This window comes from Protopterus annectens, chromosome 8.part0, assembly GCF_019279795.1.
Source record: "Protopterus annectens isolate FY-2018-M chromosome 8.part0, PAN1.0, whole genome shotgun sequence".
Lineage (NCBI taxonomy): Eukaryota > Metazoa > Chordata > Ceratodontiformes > Protopteridae > Protopterus > Protopterus annectens.
Window position 1 is genome coordinate 937,029,046 of NC_056741.1, and position 26,923 is coordinate 937,055,968.

A 26,923-nucleotide genomic window follows, 5' to 3' on the forward strand; every position below is an offset into this window, starting at 1 on the left:
GTAAACAAGTAATTACAGACAGCAAGCATTACTTTAAACATAAGGTGAAAAGAGTGCAAGTCAGTGAGCATGGAGTAATTTTCTTAATGGTAGTAAACACTTTCAAAATAGTGTATGTCGATGATATTACTTGTGTTCAGAAGCTGCCTGAAAATATAATTATAATGAACAACAAAGTATGAAACACAGACTGTCCTCAGCTGCAGACATTAAGATTTATTTTGTAATGCATGAGTGTGAGGTCTCAGAGCATTGAAACTGTCTTTTATAACCAGAGTAATTTCTTCAGAGTTCATAAAAATGATAAAAAGATAAGATTCCTTTATTGTCATTACATAAGCAGAATGACATTTGTAGCAATGCTCGTAAGGTGCATTCACATGTAATGAACATAAAATGAGAATACAATACAATACATTACAGTACCAAACAATACAATATAATGCAATGCAGTAAACAACTAAGTTATTGCACTTGGGTATATTGCACATGAAAGGAATAAAGTAAGGTGCACAGGAATGTAAACATATACCTTATAGTGCAAATGGCTATTATCTATACTCAATGTGTGTGACAAAAACTGTTTTTGAGTCTGTTTGTCTAAGATGGAATGTTCTCACTTCTATATAAATGATATTAATATTTGAATGACATAAGGCAGCAGCTCAAACAGGTGATGTCCAGGGTGAGAAGGGTTTTTCAAGATGTCGGTTGCCCTGCTGTGACAGTGAGAGCCAAAGAGTTCCTCAAAAGAGGGCAGTGAGCAGCCTATGATTTTCTGGGCAGAGTTAATGATCCTTTGAAGGGACTTCCTGTCTGCCGCCAAGCTCTTGTCATAGCACGTGGAAATGCAGTGTGTGTCAGCACACTTTCAATAAAACACAGGCATAAAAACACCAGTAGCTTGTCCTGAAAGTTGCTTTTCCTGATGATCTTCAGGAAATGGAGTTTCTGCTGTGCCTTCTTGATTGCCTCTGTGGTGTTTATGGGCCAAAAGAGATCTTCTGCCACATGTACACCTAGACACTTGAAAGCAGGTACCCCTTCCATACAGTCTCCATTGACATATATTGAGTTGAGATCTGCGTTGTGCCTCCAGAAATCTGTTATGAGTTCTTTTGTTTTGGCAGAGTTCAGGCCAAGGTTGTTCTCAGTACATCATGCAGCCAGTCTTTGAACTTCATCTCTATATGCTGTCTTTTCTCCTCCTGAAATACATCTACTCACTCTCGTGTCAGCTTCAACTTAATGATGGTATTAGCAGAATGAGTGGATGTAAAGAGTATACAGAAGGAGGCTCAGCACACAGCCTTTTGGGACACCAGTGTTTAGCCTGAGAGTGGAGGAGTGGTTTGGGCCTAGTCTAACCATCTGAGGATGGTTAGTCAAAAAGTCTTTAATCCAAAAGTAGGTTTCTTAAAGTCCTAAGCCAGTGAGTTTAGGATAACGGTGTTAAAAGATGAACTAAAGTCCAAAAAGAGCATCCTCACATAGCTTCCCTGCTGCTCAAGATGACAAAGTGCAGTGTGTAAGGCAGTGGAGATAGCATCTTCTGTAGACCTATTTGCTCTGTAAGCATATTGATGTATATCTAAGATAACTGAAAGACTGTCCTTAATGTCTCACAGAACCAGTTGTTCAAAGCACTTCATGATGACTGGAGTAAATGCTACTGGACGGTAGTCGAGACTACTGATAACAGGTATCTTTGGCATTGTAATGATCGTAGTTGACATCAGACTATATGGAATAGTAGACTTAGACAGAAACATGTTGAAGATCTTTGTGAAGACCCCACAAAGCTGGTCCATGCATTCTTTCTAAACATGAGGTGATATGACTAAGCTGATATGGCAATACTTAGCTATACTAGTACCCTGTGTTTATTTTCCTTGAAGATATGTAGTAGAGGTATGTAGGAGAAGGATTGGGGGGGGGGGGGCTTACCTGCAAGACATTAAAGAATAATAGATTAAAATTATATAAAGTGGACCATTTAATTTTTTCACTTCCTTTTTTCCAGTAAATTCCTTTCAGGAATGTTGTATTCATTCATTTGCATTGTTCACACCCCCAAGTGGCTAGCCCTGCCACAATAGTTCAACTGTATGTCATTAGTAAGAAAGAAGTAAGGTACTTCAACTAAATACTATGTTATAAGGAAGAATGGTCAAAATGCAGGACAGCATCAAATGTTTTTTTTGTCTTTTTTTCTTTCCTTATTTTTATATCATTTTTTTTTAACAAGCTTCACTACAAAATAAGTGCTCATAATTGATGTGGGATGATTTGGCTCAGACTCGATCAATTCTGCAAGGGTACTAGTGGCAGTGAACCCAGGTGATCTAGACACCCAGCTGAGACGTGCACATGTGTATATACACACACAAAGTATCATGGATGGTATGTAGTACAGATTCACAGCACAGCATTGTTTTCAACAAAAGACAGAGGGCTGGACATTAGAACATTACTTGCGTGAAGGACAGCACAGTAGTGCAGGGGATAGCACTGTCACCTCACAGCAAGAGGTTTTCCAGTTAATGGGCTCCGTCTCAGTTGGACTTTCCTAGTAAACCAATGTTAAATAATAAATAAATAAAATATACTGATAGAACACTATCTAGTGTGGTGTTTCAGTACATCCTGCCACACCAATAAATAGGAAGCCTAAGTTGTACTTGTGATGTCTGCCCTTATAGAGGTTAATTGCATCCTGTTTGGATGATTTTGTTATGTAGATAATTCTGACATACTTGTATATTTTTCTAATGGCTCTAGTTTTATTGAATGTTTTATTTCATTTGATGCTGTCTGGGGCTTGGAATTTATTTGGATAGTGTTTCCAGTGAACAAGTGTGGAAGGCAGTTTTTATGGACTGGTCAGAGTGGATTTAGGTGTTTTGAAGATAACTTGGGTAGGGCAAAAGGTCTTTGTTATTATCTATGTCTGTTTAGAAGTATAAGGGAACATAATTGTTTTATTCTCACCAGTTAACAGAGGTAGAGTTTATATGCGTTTTGAGGCTGTTGGCATCCAGTTGAGTTCTTCCACAGAAGACACATTTAACTCATGAAAAGTTCCAGAGAGTTGGTTATATTAGTGAGCACCCCACTAGCTGCCCATATGGATGTAGAAGAGTGGTGGGTCTATTACTTAATAGGGAAATACAATTTGTTTTGTTGGTACAAACAGTTAATGAGGTGTGCAGGTATGTTGGCTGCAAAGGGTTTCTTTATGATCAGAGATGCACTATTATAAATGCTTATATCCCCTCAGGGACTCTGAATATTGAGTAATGTAACTTGTTTAGTGACTTTTCTTTCCTCTAGGAAGGTTCATTCATCTGAGATGGAGACTGGAACATGGATTTGTAGGTAGGGGATGTATAAGGGGTCCTAGATTTAACAGTGGCCCATCAGCGAGTAGATCCATGGCCAGTACAATTCATTTTCTGTGGATGTTTGATGGAGAATACACCTGTTACTTATACAGATATGGGAATTTTACCCATATAGATAGAATACTTATTTTAGTGAGGAAAACATACCAGGTGGTTGGTCTTGAAACTATTTCTGTATTGTTATCAGACCATGCTTACCAAAAACTAGCTTTGTAGATGGGGATCCTCTGGTGGGTATACTTTGTAGGCTACCTTTATTTTTCTGTGCAGAGAATTATTATGACGCATAGCTAGTAGGGTTACCACCTGTCCCACTTTGCGAGGGACAGTCCCTCTTTGGGCAGTGTCCTGCAAAAAAATTGAAAAAAATGGCAATTGTCCTGAGATTTTAGGACAACATTAATTTCCTATATTTTATGTAATAGTTGCATAAAACAGTTATTCTGTATCTGAAGCACCTAAATGTTATAAGAAACAGAATAAGCAACTAAAATGTTACAACAATAAGCTTTTATTTAGGCAAAAAAGTGAAGTTCTGTCCTTTGTAATGGCCAGGGATGTTTTGCCCTGCAAAATATGAAGTCTGTACCAAAATGTCCCACTTTGGGCATTTGAAAAGGTGGCAACCCTAATAGCTAGTAGCTCAGTGGAGTAATTTAAAGGAGATTATGGACTCTGTACCACTAGTATTGTCCTCACAGCGAAATTAGTTTAAATATTGGCTGAGGTGGGCAGTCTGAATGATTGTTAAGGAACCGGAAAGTGCTGCTAGGAAGAAGTTATTACTTTTACAATCAGAACCTCTGGTGGAATGAAGTAATTATCAGGCCAAATAGTGGCCATGTGCTGCGATGCCACCCTCTTTTATTGAATACATTTCCTTTTCATACAGGAGGAAATCCATTAAAATACCTTAATGTATACTTGGGCCCTTCTCTGCAGGCCTTTATGAAGGATGTCTACACTTGGCACTACAGATTTTTACTTTTTGACTTTTCAGAACATTTATACCCATTGAAATTCTTTTTTTTCTTACTTAATGCCATTTACAGTATAGTCACACATGAATAAGTGTAAAGCACATTGGGGGATGTCAGGGACAGTAAACAAATTTATAATATGTAATGTATGATGAATCAATGCCATACAGCAGATAGTCTATAAAATGAAAAATAAGCATTGTATAAATATGACTGCTAAGCAAAGAGTAGCCCAACTAAGTGAATTTTCCCATTGTTAAGCAGTGCTGAACATATCCCTTTAAGCAATGCCAACCTTAGCTAAGCAGGTTTGCCCATAGCTTAGCTTAGCTCAGCATATTCAAATCCGTCCAATCATGGCAAAGAGTGGGAAATTGGCCGTATTCAAACCTCACAGGTGAGAATGCAGCTCATAACTAGTTGCAACTTTCCACTGTAGGCAGGTTGGCAGGAGTTGGAGAGGGATTGCACTTCCAGGTGCAGTGCTGGGGCATACAGGAGTCCAAGGTCATGGTAGGACTCCTGGCAAAAAAAACAAGATGAGAGACTACTGCAGGGCCAGTACCAGGGCTCCCAATATAAAGTGGAAGCCTGGGACCATCTTGCCCATGATCTCACTAGTGCCACTGGTATCCCTCAGACTGGTGAGCAAGTCAGGCACCACTATGCCGACTTGAAGCAGAAAAAGAGTGAGGTCTTGGACGAGTGGATCCAAGAAGCAAGGCAGAGGGGTGATGTCCCAGTGTGCAAGTAGTCATACCATTACTATTTACTGAAGTCCAGCATGTGTATATGATGGATAGGTATGCCTAAATGTATTTCTACTTCCTTTACAGCTGCAGCTGAGAGGGCTGTGAATCAGGAAGCCCATGCAAGTAGGCTGCAAAGGCTGCATTGCGAGGCTGGTGATTAGCCATCCTGCTTGTAGTAGTAAAACTAAAGACATCTGGCAGTATATAAACTGTTGTATGGGTTGTACTGAATCAAGCAGACAATATGACATAATAGTCCCATATAGATCATATTTAAATAAAACCGTAACTGTCTGGCAATAAAGCTCTAAATCCAGGACTAGTTGTATTTACTCTGGTATTGTATGGTATTTATTGTTGCATTCTCTGAATACTAATGTTGTATTAACCACTGTTACCCACACTGTGCTACATAAACAATGTCTAGGAATGTCTGTATAAGACTGAGAGGTAGTAAGCTGTATGCAAAATAATACCTCTCAATTGTACAGATTTTTCAGAACGTCCGGATAATTGGCTCATATTTTCTGCCTGTTCCACTGTCCCCCTGGCAAAGCAGTGGGATGATCTCAGAATTGTAGTCATGAAATAATGACATACATTTGATTATCAGACCTCAAAACCTTCAGAAAATGCACATTAAAACAAATCCTGTCACTCCTGCAACTCTTCAAGCTTATGATAGTAATATTCAAAACATGTCCCTATTTGTACCCCCATGTTGCCAAGCTTTGCCCAGTGTGTGTGCATTAAGAGATTGAGAAGTATGTGCATAATATTAACTTTAAATCTGGGAATATGTATAGAAACAGTCAGGTAGTGTTAAACATTCCCTCCACAGGTCTCCCACATAAGAGATGTAAGAATTTAGCTACAAGACAGTTGAAGTATACACACTGTACAGATGAGTCTATTGCTTTTGGTCGAATTACATTTGGTCAAAAATGATTTCAGACAGCCCACTTCACTGAAAATGCATCTCACTGAAGACCCATTTGGTTGAATTCCATTTGATTGAAAATGGAATATAGCCCCTGGCCTACTGCAGTGCAGCCCTGGAGTGAGAATATAAAGTAAGGGGGGTGGGGGCACAGCCCCACATTGGGGGTGTGTGGGAACGTAGCCCCCCAAATAATTGCAATCTATGCACTATTATATACATGTGTATCCATCAAAATTACATTGAAATATATAACGTCAGTAACTAGTTGCAAAATGTGGGGGGCTTTTCCCCCACACCCCCCAATGTTGGGGGCTGTGCCCTCCCACACCCTCCTTACTTTATATTCTTACTCCAGGGTCACACTGCAGTGGGGCAGGGGCTATATTCCATTTTTGACCAAATGGAATTGAACCAAATGAGCTTTCAGTGAAGTGGGCTGCCTGAAATAATTTTTGACTAAATGTAATTTGACCAAAAGTAGTAGACCCGTACAAACATACCACTGGCCAAACCAAGGCCATAGGGTATTGCAATAATACCTGCACCTTAATGATTAGAACAATGATCACTAAAGTTGTGAGTACCACAAGGATATACAAGTTAAATGACATCCCTCCCCCACCATATCTGCAACAATAATCTAAATACACAAATCAATGGGTATGTTTACACCAAACCTACTGTTGGGATATATGTCTTATTGTTCAATAAATATTGAAATGTGTTTCTATTAATGCTCCATGTTGAAATACTATCATTGCTTGCCTGTTGCTAGCAATGTAACCTGCATGCCATTATAATGGCCACTGTGGATCCATATATGCATGTGTTCTGTTTGCTATGCAACTGTTCCAAATCTGGTGTTTTGGGTTAATGGGAATATCCATGCATACTGTTATAACTAATCCTAGATTGTGTTGACTATTACTAACCCACATATGTTTTAAAAGTGCAACACCATAGCACATATAGGAAGGCCGGTCCCAGCGTACCCACCTCTCCCACCTCATCTGGCCATGGCACTAGGCCCAGCACACCTTGGACCCACCCAAGACCTCTGTCTACTGGTCCTGCATCACCTTTGGGTGGAACCACCTCAGGGGATGGGGCTCGTCCCCCCCCGGGACCGGCCATGGACAGGATCCTGTCACCCGAAGTCAGGTCCGGGGATTGGTGCATAACAAGCTCCAAAGGGAGTTGGAGATCTGCTACACCAGCTTGAGGGCTGCGTGGCAAATTTAGAGGGTCAGCCTGCCCCTCCTGCTTAGCCCCCAGTACAGCCACCTTCAGAGCCATGAAGGTGCAGTGGTGACTGCCCATGGGTGGGGACCTTAGTCCCACTGTTTCCATTTGAGGGCTCATGGGCTTCTGATTTCCAAACACCCCTCCCCATCCAAGGTGTTTACCCCCCATGTGTCATATATCAACCCCTGTATGCTGTCTTGGCTGTCTTCCTACCCAACCTACCTCCTCAAATGTACCTACTATCCTTCCCTAACATCCCATTCTCAACTTAAAAAAAGGGCAATCTGTTCCCCCCCAAAAATTTTGCCCCATACATAGCTGTCCATTTTGCACATGTATCCACTGGACACATGTAATCTGGTCTAATTGGCCTCAGAGCACATTATTGTTGTCCTCACCCCTCTCACAGGGGTTTGAGTGTCCAAATCTACCTTCAAATTCAGTACATATTCACAGCTGTTGCTGTAGAAGAAATAGACAGCTATGGACCTTCCCTACACCCATCCTTCACATCTGTAACTACCTTCCCTATGGTTTTTCCCTCTGCATGACCCCTTTTTCACCACTTTCCTATCACCCCTTTTTTCTTTTCTTTTAAAGAAATTAGCACGGGGGTAAGCTGGAGTAGGCACTTTTAAGCCATAGTAAGCGGGTTTAAGCCAGTTTGTAAACAGTGTATAATTCAACCTTCTTATAGCTACTTTCTATTTTTTTTTACCTGGAAGACCTATGGAGGAATGGTTGTTAACACTACCTGACTGTTTCTACACATATTCACAAAATTCTAGTTGAAATTATGCATACAGCTTACTACCACTCCCAGGATTCTAAGCATGGCTGTGTGTGCTAAAAATACGATTTGTGTTTCATCAGATTGAGCTATTGAGAAACTGCTGCCTCTTCCTTTAGTGTTTTCTGTCCAAGTCTCTTTTGGTTGTACAATCTGACCTTGTAATTACAACATTCTTATACAGGCATTCCTAGACACATTTTTTATGTAGCACAATGTGGGAAACAGTGGTTAACACAACATTACTATTCAGATATCTGATTTTGGTGAATGTAACATTTCATGCCATACAATACCAAAGTCAACACAACCAGTCCAGGACTTAGAACTTTATTGCCAGGCAGTTACAGTTTTATTTAAATATGACCTATATGGGACTATCACTGTCATATTGTCTGGTTTATTTAGTACATACCATACACATTTTTTTTATACTGCCAGGTGACATTCGGCTTCTTTAAATTTGTATGACTACTACAAGCAAGATTGTTACTCACCAGCCTTGCGACGCAGCCTTTGCAACCTACTGGCATGGGCTTCCTGGTTCACAGCTCACTCACCTATAATGAAAATAGAGAAACATTTAGGCATATCTATCCATCACACACACAGGCTGGACTTTGATAACAGTTATTGCTATGAATACTTACACACTGCTGGGACATCACCCCTCTCGCGGTTCTTGGACCCACTGTTCCAAGAGCTCCCTCTTCTTCCATTTCAAGTCAACATAGTGGTGCCAGACCTGCTCACCAGAATGAGGGATACCAATGGCACTGGTGAGATCATGGGTGAAACTTTCCCATGCTTCTGCTTTGTATTGGGAGTCCTGCTACTGGTCCTGCAGCAGTCTCATGTTTTGGTTAAAAAAAAAAGAGAGTCCTACCATGACCTTGGACTCCTGTATGCCCCAGCACTGCATCCAAAAGTGCAGGCCCTCTCCAACACCTGCCATATTGTCTACAGAGGAGAGCTAAAACCAGCTCTGAGCTGTATTCCCACCTGTGGGGTTTAAATACGGCCGATATCCCACCCCTTGCCATGATTGGATGGTTTTGAATATGCTGAGCTAATCTAAGCTACAGGCAAACCTGCTTAGCTAAGGTTAGCAGTGCTTAAAGGGGCAGGTTCAGAACTGCTTACCAATGGGTAAATTCCCTTAGCTGGGCAACTCATTGCTTAGCATTTATATGTACACAATGCTTACACCTGGTCAGCATAGCTGTGCTACGCTTAGCATTGCTTATGTTTTATTTTATTGGCCTACCACTTGTATGGGATTGATTCATCATTTGTTACATAATAAATGTGTTTACCTTCCCTGACATCCCCCAATGTGCTGTAATTACATTTATTCTTGTGTGACTATACTGTTTGGGGCACTTGGGTTTATATGGGGGTTTCACTACTTTATTACACTGACACCTCACATCGGGCATAATACATTACTCTGGTTGAGAAATAAGTTATTTCCTACATAAAAATACAAATAAATTAAAATTGTAATGATTACACATACAAAATGGAAATGGCTTTTGTGAGGCTCAAAGCGTGAATGCCTACATGTAAGGCGTACACTCTTGCTACTACACTATTGCACTGGTACTTATGTTGGATGTCTATTGCCGTTTAACTTATTATGCCGTTTCAGCTGGGCTAAGCATAATTAAGCAATGGGCATACTCGGGCAGTTACGCTTAAACTTTATTACACGTGTGAAAAAAAATTGTGTTTTTTTTACTTCATACACTTCAGAATATCCATGCTAAGGCTAAACCTGTTATTCTATCAACTTTCTAGTTTTGTATGCACAATTGTCCCTTATGGCTTTGTCCAGATTTCGTATTCTGACAGGTTGAGAGTTGTTTGTAATATACTTCTTACCCTACTGAAAATTCATGTTAATGCTAAACCTGTTACTCTATCAACTTTCTTGGTTTGTAGGGACAATTGTTCCTTATGGCTTTGCCCAGATTTCTTACCCTGACTAGTGATCTCACTCTATTTAAATTGCCATACGGCAATTTTGGTGTGCAGGAGGTGTGTGTATTGTGAGAGCACTGGTCTCAGACACACCCCCTGCACTCGTACACAGAACCTGGTCCATATTACAACACGGCAGCATGCCTTCATGAATATGCATGGCACGCTGCTGTGCTCGACGGGAACGGTCCCTTCCATGCAGGAATAAGCTATTCCTGCATGGAAGTTTAATGAATCTGGGGGAATGTCTAATATGTTACAATATGAAGCAATTGTTGTTCCTGAATATATGTTTAGAATAATTTCCTTACTAACATTGTTGAATCAACATTATTCCAGTCTGTTTCTGGTAAATTTAAGTCTCCAGCTATTATTATTCTCTCCTGCGTTTCATGCAAGAAATGTATGAATTCCTGTAGGTCATCTGCATTTGACTTTGGTAGGCTATAGACACCAACAATTGTTATATGTTCCAGGGTTGTCTTTATTGTGACAGTTAGGCAGTCTATAGTATTGGTGTTATCACTGAACACGTAATAATCACAGGTCTCTTAACTATCTTTAATCCCCATTATAACACCTCTACACAATTTTTGTTAGAATGTTTGTTACAGTAAAAGCATGTATACCCTGACATAACTGACTTCCAGTCATTGTTCTTTAACCAACCGTGTTTCACAAGCAATAACATCAATCTTGTGGGAACGTAGCAAATTTTCTAATAATAAAACTTTATTATTAATGCTCCTAGCATTAACAACCATCAGAGATGCATCAAATGTTGCTACCTGTGAACTGTTACATTTTTGACCTGGCAAAAATCCAGCCTAGTGTTAGTCAAATACTGCAAAATATCTACTGCAAAAATTCTCTCCCCCGATCTTGACAAATGCACACCATCCTGTCTGAACATGTGTGCCCAAAACTAGGTTTGGAAGCTCTACACATTTCCATTTTTTAAAACAGGACATTTTTTCCATATTGGTATTTACCCAAAAAATCTTTTAAATTCACAGTAACCAGACAATCCTTTTTATAGGTGATTTGTGAAAAATATGTCTTACTTGCTATATCTATATCTATATCTATATATAAATGTATCCGCAGTAAAAAAAAAAACAAACGCTGCTGGCAAGAGTTACCTCCAACAACAGTGAGATGAACAGTAAAAAAAAACAAAGCAGGAGGTAGCAGCCACGGCTATGTAGAATAACAGCTTTATTAGTAAAAGAGGCGAGTGCTTTTGTGGCACCAGCCACTTCATCAGACAATCAAAGAACAGTAAAACACAGCATTTATACCAAGCTTATCATTGCCATCAACTACCCAATTAATCCTTACAACCATATAGCTAGTATAAAAAGTTTTATACCTAGTGCGAAAATTTTAAAAGCTTAAAAATTAAAAACAGCTTGACAATAGAAACAGCATATCACATCATACAACTTAATACATACAATATAAAAGTATGTATAAAAAAGTATAAAAGGTGGAGGGGAGGTACTGCCTACTATCTCTTTAAATCTCTATTTAGAAGAATGGGTTCAATATTAATTTTGTCATTCAGGCCTATCTCAATGTTAACTCGTAGCCTTATAATCCATTCTAGTTCCCTAGTTTCTACTCTATTCCTAACATCACCACCTCTATTGGTCGGTATAGACCTTATCTATTACTAAAAATAAAAATTATGTGTGTCATCATGGTCCCTCACATGCCTGGCTAAGGCATTTGTCTCTTTCTCTGGTGAGATTATATATATATATATATATATATATATATATATATATATATATATATATATATATATATATATATATATATATCTATGCTCCCTCATTCAGTCTCTCAGCCTTCACTTTGTTATTCCAATGTAGAAGGCAGGACAGACTGTGCAGTGTGCCAAGTATATAATATTCATAATGTCACAGGTAGCTATTATTCTAAAGGTAAACTCCTTCTTTAGATCTGAATGTATCTACTTCCAGTGTCAAAGAAGGTACAGTAATTACATTTATTAGAGGAAGGTTCCATATCTGACTTCATTTTCTCTTCTTGTTTCCATGGGTTGTGGCCCACATAATAATCTTTTTATAGATTTTTTTATTCTTAAAAGCAAACCTCAGGGTCTTGCCTACCAGCCTTTTAACATCATTATCAGCACATACTATATTCCAGTTTTCTCGATATACTTCCTGTAGAGATCTAATGTTACTCTAGTAGGATACTTGTACTCTCATAGGTTTCCGACTAACAGTTCCTCCATCTATCATGGTATCGATATCTGAAAAATATGGCTTACCTTTTCCTTCCCTTTCCTCAGATAGACCCACTAATGACTCACTGACTGTTATATCTCTTTTTCACTGTATCCTCTACGTATGAACCTTTCCTTCATGTTCTTTATCTCTTCCTCATACTTAGTTTGATTAGCTGCGAGTCTTGATGATCTCAGACTTTGGCCTCTTACAGTGTTCTTAAATATATGTCTCGGGTGCAGGCTCTGTCTATGGAGATAGCTATTCCTATAACATTTTTTCCTATAGATTTCATTTTCCAGAACACCTCTTTGATTTTGCAGGGGGGAAAGCCCCTGCACACCTGAGCCCCTACTCATCCTGCTAATTATACATACAGGTTCATAGAAGATTACTTGGCTAACAGCTTAAGAGCCCTTACAAGCCTAGCCAATATAACCTGATTTTACCCAATATATGGCCCCTAGGGGTAAGAGGATGGCATGGATTTGTGCTTGTGCATTGACTATCTTACAAATCACCCCCGTCCATAAGGGACATAGACTCTACCCCAGGTGTGAGTTTGTTATTCCCCCATCTATTGATCCAAACTGCATTTGAAGAGGACTAGGGAAGGGCTCTGCTTAATGTGAATAGGAAGTCTGTTCCAAAAAAATGGACAATCTCAGACACATATCTGTCTCTCCAGCATGTTTTATTTGAGTCGATGATTATGTTTAGATCCCTAGATTGGGTGACCCTCATGCTCTTTGACTAATGTGTAGCAGCTCCATCAGGGCTGGATTTTGTGAGTGTCTAGGAGGAAGTCAGGGATAGGTCACCCCTTACTAGTCGGTAAGAGACAGAGTAAAGGGATAAGAATTTTAGTCTATCCACATAGTTCATGTTGTTTACACCCTGCATTTTCTTTGCGAGAATCTCTGAGGTCACTCCAGCTGCCCTAAAGTGCCTAGTCAAGTACATGCCAAATGGCTCATTGTCCTTGATCATCAGTCTAATGAGGGCAGAGTACAGAGAGAACATAATTTACCGGGATCTGGATACCATACCTTTACTTGTAAGTTGTGCCATATAAATTTACTTCCACATGGCAGACACAGTTCAGGCTGCTTTCTGTGTACCTAGATGTCTCATATCCATGTCTATTCTTAGGGTGCGCTATTGATGTTGTAATTTGCAGGGGTATTTGACATCACAAAGTGTATAATAATGCATTTTTTCACATTTAGTGTTAGGCCATGGTTCTGGCATCAATCATTTGTACGATCTAGACCCTCCTGAAGGATATCTACACTGATGGGGGATTCAGTAATTCCCACAGCTTGCAGTCATCAGCAGGCTTTGCCATCCAGAGGCCTTCCACATTAGCCTTGACTTCAGAGAAGTATAGTCTGAGCAGGTGTGGTCCCAGCACTGAACCCTGTAGTGCCCCAATAGCAACTGGCCTTTTGATGGATACGGGTCACCACTTTAAACTTGTCCATGAGCCAACTGGCAACCCATCTGGTAACATAGGAACTCATGCCCAGTTTTGTGAGTTTATTTATAATACCTGAGAGGTGAATTGAGTCAAATGCCTTGGCCAGGTCGAGGTAGGCGGTATGTACTGTTTTGCCCTCATTCATTGCCTTAATGACTTTCTCAAAGAAATCCACCAGATTCAGTAGGCATATCCTGCCCTTGACAAAGCTAAATTGGGTCAGGCCCAGGGTTTGGAGGTTTCCCATGTCATTATTTATTGGGTCCATGATTCTTTCCATGACTTTACATATAATACTAGTCAAACTTATGGGTCTGTAATTTCTTGGGTCAATAGATGATACCCCATTATGCAGAGGAATGACTGTTGCTGTCTACTCTGTTGGGTCAAAGCTAGTCTGAAGGCTGTGTTTAAACAGAGATCTTACTGGGCCTGATAAGTCCTGATTTAAGAGGCATCCTGGTGTATTGTCTGGCTCCACTGAAGCTTTGTATTTTGCATTAAAGAGTGAAGAGGCAAACTATTCTTTGATGATAATTGGCACTGGAGTGGTGGAGGGTATTTCATGGGGGAGAACTGGGGGAGATGGGTGTAGATCACAGTGTGATATATCTAAGAAGCTTTCCAATCAGCAGGCATGTGCATGTAAGTACTGAGCATATGCAAGCAAGAGTGCCATTTTGCAGTGAGCAGTCAAGATGTAAGCATGCATGTGCGTGTTAGTAAGTCGGTTAATACGTTCATTTAAGTTTGATGTTCCTGGTATCCATCCTGATGTGTTTGTATGTAATAAAAGTATGTAAATGAACAGTCAAGTGTCATCATCTTATTCAGATATACAAGATGAACGACAATGGGGAGGTGAAATTTGAGCCGAATTTGTCGGCCAGCAGATTTGCTATATCTTCTGGCTGAGTATAGGTGATGCCATCTACAACTAATTGCGCACATTGTTGGGTGTCACACTTAAGACTGCAGACATAACTGAAAAATGCCTTATGGTTATCCTTAGCTTTGGAGGCTATTTTTACCTGAAAGTCTGCTTTCAGAGATTTGACTAGTTCCCCCGATTCACTTGTTTAGACTAATGAGGGACTTTTTGCTCGGTTATGCACATTCCCCTCTTACTTCTAAACAGGAATTTCTTTCTTTTGTTGTGTAACCTATTAATACCACAGGTCCACCAGGTGGCTTGCTTTTGCAGCTTGACCTGGGTTGATTTCGCTCAAGTACTGGCATATTTATGCAATTGCTTATATGGTCATACAGGGCTTTTATGTATGCCTCTGCATAGGCTTCTGTGTTTTCTGGATTTGAGATTGGAAACTAGCTATGCAATCCCTTAATAAGGGGTAATCTACCTTAGAGAAGTTCATAGAGTTCTGGTTAGGTAGGGGCACTAGTTTTACCTTTATTTCAAGGGATACTGTTTTGTGGTCTGATATTACCACTGAGGACTTCGCGCTAAGGGGGTGCAGCACTATCCCATTTTTGTGAGTACCAGATATTGGTTTCCATAGTAGGAGTGCAGACTAGCTGTTCCAGGGCATTTAAATTTGCAAAGTCAAGAAATCTTTGGGCCTACATTTTTGTGGTCACGTATGCCTCCCAATTATTGAAAGAGTAGTTAAAATCACCCATGAGTATGGTATTTGGCTGTACGATGACGGATTCTAGTAACTTTAGAGATGATTTATTGGTTTTCTGCTACATGTGGGATGACCTGTGGCTAGCAAGAATATGGTAATGGATTTTCCCCATGGTTAGTTGGACATGGAGTAGACCAAGCGTATCATATTGCTTGACCAGCCTTGAGGTGTGCTTATTCTTTTTGTAGATATACACCTCCACCTTTTGCTCCTTCATGTCCAATGGGCAATTGGAATGTATGAAAGGTATTAATGGCATGCACTGCCAGAATATGTTCCATGGCTTTGAACCAGGTTTCAGTAACTCCACAGCCATCAGCATTCTCCAGGGTGAGCAGAGCTTCCAGGTAGTGCAGTTTTTTTTGTTGAGGCTCCTAGCATTAAACAGTAAACACCTTTAGCTTGTCCAAGTAGCTTTTCTTATGTTGGAAGTTTCTCTGTTTGGCAATGTTGAAAACAGGCACTATAGGAATGGTTAAAGTTTTGACCAATATTCAAAAGGTGTCAGGTGAAGTCCATTCTTGGCAAAGCAGCATGGCCTGTCAACCCAGTCCTTCCAGGCTGATAAGTATTTGACTCCTTTGGAATGACACCAGTTGCTAAGCCAGTTGTTAAAGTTGATAATTTTCTGCTGGTACTGTGACATCATCCATGGAGATTGTAGAATGTAGCTCAGTGTTATGCTCATACTTACCTGTGACACATTCCGAGAGCTCAATCCTCTCTCTCTCTTCATATAGTCCAAGGAGGGATGTCTCAGGTCATTCATGCCCATATGGACTATGACTGAGTCATACTGGCACTTAGGGGTAAGTGACCTGACTGCTTGCATGATCTGGTGAATCTTGGCCCCTGACAGGCAATTAACGGTGCGACACCCATGCTCTGGCCCAGTAATCAAGGAGCCTCAATCCTCACCACTAGCACTAGTGAGGGGTGTGCACATTGGGAGGATAACAAGTACACACACAGTAAAGTACAATTTCCCTTAAGAGCACACAGAGATCACAGTCAGTCTGGGGCTGGTTTTGCCCCTTCTCTCCAGACCTCCAATGAGATTTCCCACTGGCACAGCTATAGAGTTCAGATCTCAGCTGAGTAGTCAAGCCAAAACCTCCAGTACCCTCTCTGTCCAACCAGTGCTTTTTGTGTCCCTGCCCAAGTAGCTGACACACACACTTTGAGATTTGGTTTATATATAAACACACAGACACTCCTGGTGAAGGCTGGCACAGCTTCTCCAGCTATGCCCCCTTCCCTATATTCCAGACTATAAGGTAGAAATTGCTGCCACCAACCACTAATATCAGCTACTATAAGGCCGTTCCCAAAGGGTGACCAATTTCACTGTGTAACATTAATGTTATCCAAGTGTGACCCCAGGGCTAAAGCTATTGGAGTAGCTTGGACAGTATCACAAAATTTATGCAATGTACTCTAAAAGCATAAATTACCTTTAGACAAAATAGCCACAGTTGAAAGGTTTAAAAATATTTAATAATAAATAAAAACACAAGACAAATCTTATTACTTCAACACAATGACATTACAGAGTTCAGAAATCACAGGAAAATGCTTTAAAGTAATAATGTAGAATATTCTGACAAATATAGAAAACAGCTAGACTAATCTGGCTATATCTATTTCTAAGAGAAATCACTGTTCTAAATAAATATCTTGCTTACAGAGCAAAGGCATAGTGCTGGTGAGTTGATGTGTTCTGGTTCAGACAAAATCCAAAATGCTCAATTCTTTCTCTCAGAGAAAGTCTTAAATTGATAACTCAGTACTGCTCAGTCATTTCACATTACATCATACTTGACACTTCTCTGGTTCCCAGGTAACAAACTTAAAATTTACATTTCTTAGTAAGCTGCACCTGGCCAGGAAGCCACAGCAATAAAAGATATCATACATGTAAAACCTTAGTAAATATCTCTTAAGTCAAGACAATAGAAAGAATTTCCTGGCCCAGACATCCTGTCTCTGAGATGAGATCAAACAGTCATAAAATGCTTCACTTAATCAGCTTTCTTCCAACAGGGTGCACTGTGGTTAAATTTTTGAAGCTCAGTACAACATCTAGTTTAATCCTAATATATAGTTGTCTTTACATTTGTAGAACATGCCAGTGGATCACATTAATATTTACAAATGACGCAGAATTATTTACAAGATTCTATCTAGCTAGGCTGTTAGCCTTCACATACCCCCCCCAAGAGAACTCCAGCTAGTATTTCAAGTGTCCCTTGAGAAACGTTGCTTGTGAGGGTTAGGGTCTATCTGGGTATACCTTACTCCATTCCCCGTCTTGAGATCCCATCTGTGCTGGCATTGCTAGTCCCAATGTGGTGCTGCACTGACATATATGCTTGCAACCATAGGTTCCATCTTAGCAACTTGGTATTTTGCTGGCTGGTGCAGAGTAACTATGTTAGGGGATTGTGGTAACTACAGTGAATTTCCTTCCATACAGATAAGGCTGAAGTTTCTGCAGTGCCCACACTATGGCTAGACATCCTTTTTCTACAGCTGCATAGCACTCCTCCTTGGGTTGGAGTCTATGACTGAGATAAACCACAGGGTGCTCTTCTCCCTCTAAAGAAATCTGGCTAAGTACAGCCCCCCACCCCATGATTTGAAGCATCCACCTGCACAACAAATTCTTTACTGCAATCTGGACTGGCTAACACAGCGGGTCCTCCCAAAGCTTCTTTAATATTCTGGACTGCCTGCTTACATGCTGTGGTCCACACTCCCTTATCTGGCCTGTTTCTCCCAGTCAGGTCTGTGAGGACAGCTATTGCACTATAACTGGGCCAAACCTTATGTACTACCCTGCTGTCTCTAAGAATGCCATCACCTGCTTTTTGTAGTAACAGGTGCAGGCCACGTCTGAATGGATTCCACTTTGGCAGGTTCTGGTCTGATCTTACCATTTCCCACTCTATGTCCCAGGTAGGAGACTTCTGCCACACCCACCTGATATTTGCTCAGCTTAATGGTCATCCCTGCCCACTGGAGTCTGCCCAGCACCTCCTTGACACATTGAAGCTGCTCTTGACAGGCATGGCTGTAGATGGCAATATCATCTAGGCAAGCAAGGACAAACCATCCTGCTTCAGCTAGGATACTATTTACCAGCCTCTGGAAAGTTGCTGGGGCATTTTTCGTCCCAAAGGGTATCTTTGTGAACTCATACAAGCTAAAAAACATCACAAAGTCTGACCTCTCTCTAGCACTAGGAGTCAAGGGCACCTGCCAGTAACCCTTGGTAAGATCAATGGTGTAAGATACTTAGCCCCACCTAGCTGCTCTAGGGCCTCATCTGTCCTAGGCATGGGGTAAGCATCTGACTCTGTGTGACTATTTAACTTCCTGTAGTCCACACAGAACCTGGTGCTGCCATCCTCGTTTGGCACCAGCACCACTGGGGAGGCCCATGGAATGTTGGACTCTTGAATTACCCCCAGTTCCAACAACATTTCCTTATCTCCTCCCTCATAGCCTGTTTAACTCTCAAGCACCCTATAAGAGGCCTGCCTAAAAGGCCTTTGGGGTCCTGTATCCACCTGGTGCTGCACCAGGTGGGTGCACCCTGGTTTTCCAGTGAACATGTCTAACACTGCTCAGATTTCTTGAAGCTGGGTATGAGATAGCTGTTGGGACATTGTTACCCCTTCCACTGCGGTGTCAGTCTGAGTCTCACTGAGGAGATCAGTCACCAGATCTCCCTCAGACGACTCCTGCAATCCACTGCAAATACTCAGCACAAGGACCTCCCTATCATGGTAAGGATTCATCATGTTAACATGGTACAATTTGTGCCCCTGCCGCCTGCCTAGCAGTTCCACCATGTTGTTAACATCACTGACCTTCCTTATCACCTTGTAGCATCCCTCCCAAGCTGCTTGCAGCTTGTTGTCTCTGACAAGAATGAGAATCATTACCTACTAACCTAAATCATACTCTCTGGCTCAAGCATTCCTATCATACCAGACCTTTTTCTGCTGTTGGGCTTCTGGCAGATTCTCCTAGGCCAAGCCCATGAGTTCCCTGAGCCTTGTCCTGAGGTTTAGGACATATGCCACAGCAGACTCCTTGTGGTATTCATACTCACCTTCCCACTCATCATGAATTAAATCTAGATGTCCCCTCATCCTATGCCCATACAGCAACTCAAAGGATGAAAAACCCATGGATTCCTGTGGAACATCTCTGTAAGCAAACAGATCCAGCAAATATTTGTCACACTCCTTCTTAAAGTGGTCCGCAAACACCCATAGCATGGATTTGATTGTAGAATTTAACCTCTCAACAAGATCATTAGTCTGGGGATGGTAGGGGGTGGTCTTCAGGTGCTTCCCCCCACAGTACTTACACAGATAAGCAAGCAAGTCTGACATGAAATCAGCACCTCCATCAGTTAGTATTTCTTTTGGGAAACCTACCCTGCTGATAATCTCTAGCAAAGCATTTGCCATCTTTTCTGCCTCAATGGAGGACAACGCCACTGCCTCAGGGTATCTTGTAACAAAATCTGCTACCACTAATATATACTTTTTCCTTGTGGAACTTGGGGTACTCAAGAGGCCTGTCCAAAATGGATGCCTGCAAGTAAGGCATCTGCGAGGTCCCAAAATACCAACATAAACCAAAAAATGACCAGCAGATAGTGGAAGCCATAGAAATATATATTAATACTCGGGTCAAAACATCAGTATACAGAAATACAAACCGGTTTTGGCGTCAAATTCACTAAGCCTTCATCAGCGTAAAGATACAATAGGAAAGCACAGATTTATATACTGTGTCACTAGCCAATAAACCAGGGATCTGCAACCTTCACTATCAAAAGAGCCATTTTGGCCCCTCTCCCACCAAATAAAAGTCATCAGAAAACCTATTTGACCCCTAAAATGAAGAGAACACAATGTATGAAGCTATAGCTATATTTTATATATATATATATATATATATATATATATATATATATATATATATATATATATATAAAATTATCCTAAATATAAAAGAACTAAGTTTATAAGTGCAATATTTAAAATCCATCCCTTCTTTTGATCCTTTGTTGGGATTGCTCAAATCACTGTGTGTATGTGTGTGACATATCACTCAACCTCTTAGAACAAGAAATCTGGACAAAGCCATAAATAGTGGGGAACAAACGCCCAAAAATAGCAACACTTTAAATATTGCTCTTACAAACTTAGAAAGTTGATAGAATAACATTTAGTAATCCACAAACACCAACATAAAAAGCAAAAAATGCTGTTTCAGGTATCAATAAAGGCTGTCCTCCATGCACTGGTACTGCTCAAGACAACCAGTACAGTTCCACTTCAAATAATTCTGCAAAACCTTCTAAAGCCAGAGAGCATACAGGCGGGGGGGGGGGGTAGAAGCTTCTAAGCCTTTATTGATACCTGGAACAGCATTTTTTGTAGAACAACATATTTTGTATTAGCATGAATTTTTTGAAGGGTATGAAGTCTGAAACTCAAATGTCTATTTTTTTTTTTTTACTTTAGCCCTCAATGATTTGTGAGAAAACCACAATTATATTAGAAACAGCCCAAAAATATGAGGCAAAAGTCAGAATATTCTGCCAAAATCTGCACAGTTGAGAGGTAACTATGTGCGTCTATTTGGAAAATGCATGTTAAACAGAAACCACATTATTCAAGCAAGTTTATAAGAGCAATATTTAAAGTCCATCCTTATTTTTGTTCCTTTGTTCCCCTTTATTGTGGCTCTGTCCAGATTTCTTCTGGTAAGACTTTAAGAGATATGGAAACCTTTCAGGAGAAGCTAAAGCTACCAGGGACTGATTGATTACTCAGTGTGTGTGGAATGCATGGCAACAGAAATCATGTTATTCTAGCAAGTTTTTTAGTTTATAAGAGCAATATTTAAAGTCCATCACTCGATTGCTCTCAGTGGGTGTGTTGTGTAGTAGAGTGGCCATTTCTTTAAAGCTACAGGGAAGCCAGAGTGGAGGGGCAGAAGAGCCACAGGTTGCAGACCCCTGCAATAAACCAATTACAGGTGTTCATTTAATCATGGGGCAAAAAGCCCTCCCAGTTTAATGATCCATTTTCTCTTTTTGGCATTCAGTAACTCATGCCATTCAGATTTATTATTTTTGAAACCCAAAATGTTATCAATTATAAAGTGAAATGAGGCTGTTTGGTGAACTTCAGTGTTTTTATATAGAGCATTTGTAGGTTTCTTGTTTTTAAATTTCACCGATATGTTCAGAAATTCTGTATTTAAGTGCTCTAGACATCTGGCCCACATAAAAAGCTGAGCATTGACAGGTGGCCATATATATAACCCAATCTGAACTACAGTTCACGAAGAAGGAAATGTCAAACTATACTTGTATTTTTACCAGTGAAGCTGTAGGTTTTTTAATCATCTACTATAGTGTGTACAATGTCCACATGGATAACATCCTATGGCAATTTGTCCCTGAATGGTACTCTGAAGTTTCACCTTAGGTTGATATATTCCTTGTTTATAATGATTAAAGAGGGATGCAAGGTTCCTGCCATTCCTAAAGGAAAATAGGCAATTAGCTCCCAATAATTCCGAGAGCCTATAATCTGCCTTAAGGATGTTCTAATTGGATTGTACACTTTCGATAAGTGCCCCAACATTTCTTCCGTAAATAGTCACTAATCCTGGATAACCAGTACTTCTACCTTGTTTATCATGATATTGTAAACGTGCTGTCCTATCCATACTATTGACAGCATTCCTGGCCTGCATAATGTGTCCTGGATTATAGCCCCTCTCCCTGAATCTTAGTCAGGTCATCCCTGTAATGCATATAGGTATCGTCCTGTGAGCATATTCAATTCACCCTCATATATTGTGATTTAGGGATATTTCTACATACATGGGGGGATGAAAGTTGGAGGCATGGAGAAGGGAGTTATATTCAGGGAATTTACGGTAGACTTCCATAATTAGAGCATTATCTGAAACTTTGCTTACCATAACATCCAAAAAGGTGATATTATTTTTATGGTATTTCACCGTAAATTCAATTCCCCATTTGTTTTCATTTAGGTATTCCACAAACTCCATCAGATGTTCCTCATCCGATCTCCATACCATTCAGCAGTCATCCAAATATCTTTTCCAAATATCTATTTGATCAAGATACAAGTTATGGGAACAATCATATATAATCTGCTCTTCTATATATGCCATAAATATATCTGCATATACAGGAGCAAATGACGCCCCCATAGCTGTACCCTTGATTTGTAGATAACAAATGTTAGGATAGAAAAAGACACTCTTTGTTAATACATGCTCAGTCAGGCACAAGAGCAGTGTATTGAAACCAGGTGGATACAATTATGACCTATATATCCAATATTCCAACGCCTGGATGCCAGCCCAATGAGGAATTTTAGTATAAAGGGTTTGGACATCTAGGGTACAGAGTATCCATTCATCCTCTATCTGCATCTCCGAGATGACCTGCAAGAATTCAGTTGTATCCTTCAAATGGGCTCTCACCCATTTTAGTAAAGGTTTTAGATACGATACTCGGAGGGGGGCTCGGTCATAGAACCTCTGCTGGACACAATTGGCCAGTTAAGAGGATTATACAAGTTTTTATGTCCAAGTAAAAAGTACACTTATTGATTATTAGGATCAAGAATAGTGAGTTGTTTTTTTGACATCATCAGTGATAATTCCTTCTTCAACAGCCAATGATAAAAAAAATCATCTATTTGTTTTTGAAACTGTTTAGTAGTATCATATGCCATTTGCACATAATATATAACAGCAAGCTGATTTTTGGCCTCCGTATCATACTGCTCCCAGTTTTGCACCACCACAGCTCCACCTTTATCAGCTCTAAAAATCACTATCTCGGGATTGTCAGCCAGCTTAGAAATAATATTAATTTCCTGTGTAGTTACATTACTTGCTTTAATATAACTATTCCTGGAATTGAAGTGGAGATCCCTAAGTGTAGAATTTAGAAATGCTTGAACACTTGGGTGCTTTGGGGGTGAAAATGTAGATTTTTGATATCTAAACTGATCATGAGCATCGGTATGACCCTTATCATAGAAAAACAGTTTTAAATTAAGTATCCTACAGAACTCAACTACATCTCTGACAAAATAATCTTCAGAAACAAATCCACCAGGTATATATGAAAGACCTTTATTTAAGATACTTCTTTCCAAGGAGGAGAGGGGGTATGATGAAATATTCAGTACATTTTTTACTGATGTTTCTGTACAAACTTCCGCAGAAGTCCCTCCATATTCACTATACTTTCTGTGTTTTCTACCCCCCCCTCCTTTTTGGTTTAAATCTTCCAGATTACTGGAATTCCTCCTCTTTTGTACTGGTGAGTCTGTGGATACCATAGTTTTAACCTCATACCCTGAAGAGGAATCTTCCCCTGACGAGTCAGATGCTTTAAGTATTGAGCTAGTTCTTTTCCTTTTAACCGGATTCCTAAATGGTTGTGAAAACCTAACATGCTTACTACTGTCCCTAGAGAAAGGGTCCCCCTGTTCATAATCTGTGACATCCCTAAAGAATTTTTTTTCTTTTTCCTTTAATTGCATTTCCAAATGATCAATTCCGTGCTTCATTTCTTAAGACATAGAGAATAAGTAGCTTGTCCCTCAAATTCTTTAGTTTGTTCACTTAATTTAGTGATGGCAACAATTTCTGAATCAATAGTTCTATCATGAAAACCCATCAATATCTCAACAAATTGCACTGTAGTTTTGTGCTGTGCCTCCTTCCATTGCTGAAGTAGGGCCTAGTCAGGATTACTCACCATTGGTTGAGTTCTGACTCGTAAGCCTCTGGGTGTTACCCCTTTAACTGTATAGGCTTTGAACAGTTTGTAATGCCATACATTGCTCCTAAGGGAACGCATGCATTTAGTCAAAGTGGGAAACACAGCCTCACATGTGTCACTCCTGTTGACCCATGTGTCACTCCTGTTGACCGGTGTGGCCCATTATCTAAATTAGAATCCATCCCTATGCCAAAGATTGCCAAGTCCTCATGATCGGAAGATAGTCCCTTAATCAAATTTGAAATCTCCACAGTGAATGAGCATCAAAAATATATAATGTGCCCAAATCTGAACATATAGTGGACAACACCAACTCCTGGTGACTTGCCAGGACAATATCAACTTAGGCTTACCACTTCCGTTCCAATCCTATATTTAAGGATCATAGAACATCCACACAGATATATACCAACAGGATCATAGAACATACATACAGATATATACCAACAGTTCCTAAGTAGTCCCGCTGAGTCCTACTTCCTTTCTACCAGTGTCGAGTCCACTATAACTCACATCCAAGTGATTAAATCATATAGTCATTGCTTATAGTGATACTACTTTCAAAATGGTCATCAATCCCCCACATTCAAATATAATGCAAAGAATAGTAATAATTTATTAACCTTGGCACTATTAGGCAAATAGATAGCCCAAGCATAGAGCCAGACTGGTCAAGGAAATTAGTCCCATGTGAATAGGCTAATAGCCAATAAATAAATCATCTATAATAAAGACTAATTATTCCATAATGATATTAATAATGATGTTGTTGTGTCTTTCGGCTTTTCCCGGTTAGGGGTCGCTACAGCAGAACTCCGGTCTGCTAATGATTGGCAGTAGATTTTTACATACCGAGTTGCCAGCCCTGATGCACAACCTTCAACGAAGGTGCACCCATTCACACATGCCTCCACACAGAAGACGCTTTAGCTGAGAATCAAACAGGACGTCACTGTGAGGTGACAATGCTACCGCAACACCACCACCGCAGTAATATACTCAAAAAACTCTATATATGGATCCCAGCATCCATAAGACTACAAAAATTGGAAAATAGTGTGAACACTTGACTCATATGGAGCCTGCCGAACAGGAATAAAATAGGTGCCTAGCCATCCATCTTAAATATCCATTAATAGTTAAATAGCCTATACAATATTAATAATCATGAATCACAGTCCTACTCCTATTATACATGTAAAAAGGTATCACCACCTGTTATTTGAATCTACCAGAATACCTAGTAGCAAGGTACACATTACCTGTCTAGATTGATAACTCATCAACATATGGTCATGTTATGCATTAATTTCCAATCATTTAGATAATCAAAATATTTTGGGCATTGTGGTTATTTTTTGCCTTGGATCTTAACCGCCATTATTCTACATATCCCACAAGTATGAATTAAATATCCAAATATCAATACTGATCCACATTACATTCCTATGTAAATAATATAGTTATAGAGTACTTAATTCTGGGCTATTGATATAGGAATTAAAGTTTTAAACGTCACCTCCTACCCTACCGGGCGTATAAAATTCAATCCCCTTAATCAAATTTCAAAGTACACATTCAAAGAAAGGCACTTATGCAATAAACATCTCATAGTTATAATTAACTAGGACTGCGAATAAGATTCTATGGTAGAAAAATACCCTACCTAAATCAGCAGAACATACCATCAATTCTCAAGGTTATAAAGATCAGATAGAAAATAATCCCTTCCATTCAGGTACACAAAATACATCCCTTAACTCAAAATATAGGTGTTAAACCTATTCAGGTACTCAGAGACCCCACAATATCCATAGCTAACCTCTGAAATGGCTCCTCAATCACAGGCAAAGGCATCAATGGAGCTGTCACCTTGTCTCCTGCCTTGCCTACCTTTTGGCACTGCTCACAGGTCCTGCAGTACTGTTACATCTCTGGAAATCCCAGGCCAATAGAAGTTCTGCATAATAGGTCTCTTTGTACATTTTACGCCCATATGACCTGCGAAGGGAATATAATGGGCTATGGATAGAAGCACCAGATGGTAGGCTATAGGCACTACCAACTGCTGTATTCTCTCATCTTCTAACCCTCCCCTCAGGGGGTCCCACTCTCTATACAGTAATCCTTTGTCCCAGTATACAGATCCCCCCTTCCCTTGAGAATCGGGTGTCTCACTAGCTACCTGTCTCAGACCTTGTAATATAGGGTCTGAGAGCTGAGCCTGTCTCAGCTCTCTTTCTACCCCTTCCCAGCTCCTCATCCACAGGAAGTCTGGTATCCTCTGACAGCGGTGCCTCACTGTCAGCCTCGGTACTACTAGTCACCTCTACCTTTGCAGTCACTCTGTCCAGGGGACCATCAGTACACACAAGCAGCTGTGGCTCACCTTCAGTCTCAATGCTACAGGGTAGCTCCCTCCCTGAAGTAACCACCTCACCAGTCCTGGCTGCAAGTGCGGTCTGTGTGCATCTCCCCCAGGCTACCAGTCCTACATGCTTGTCTTCAAGCTTGACTGTGTATAACTGCATTAACACATGGTACTGCCTCATCCAAATCCTTCCCTATCA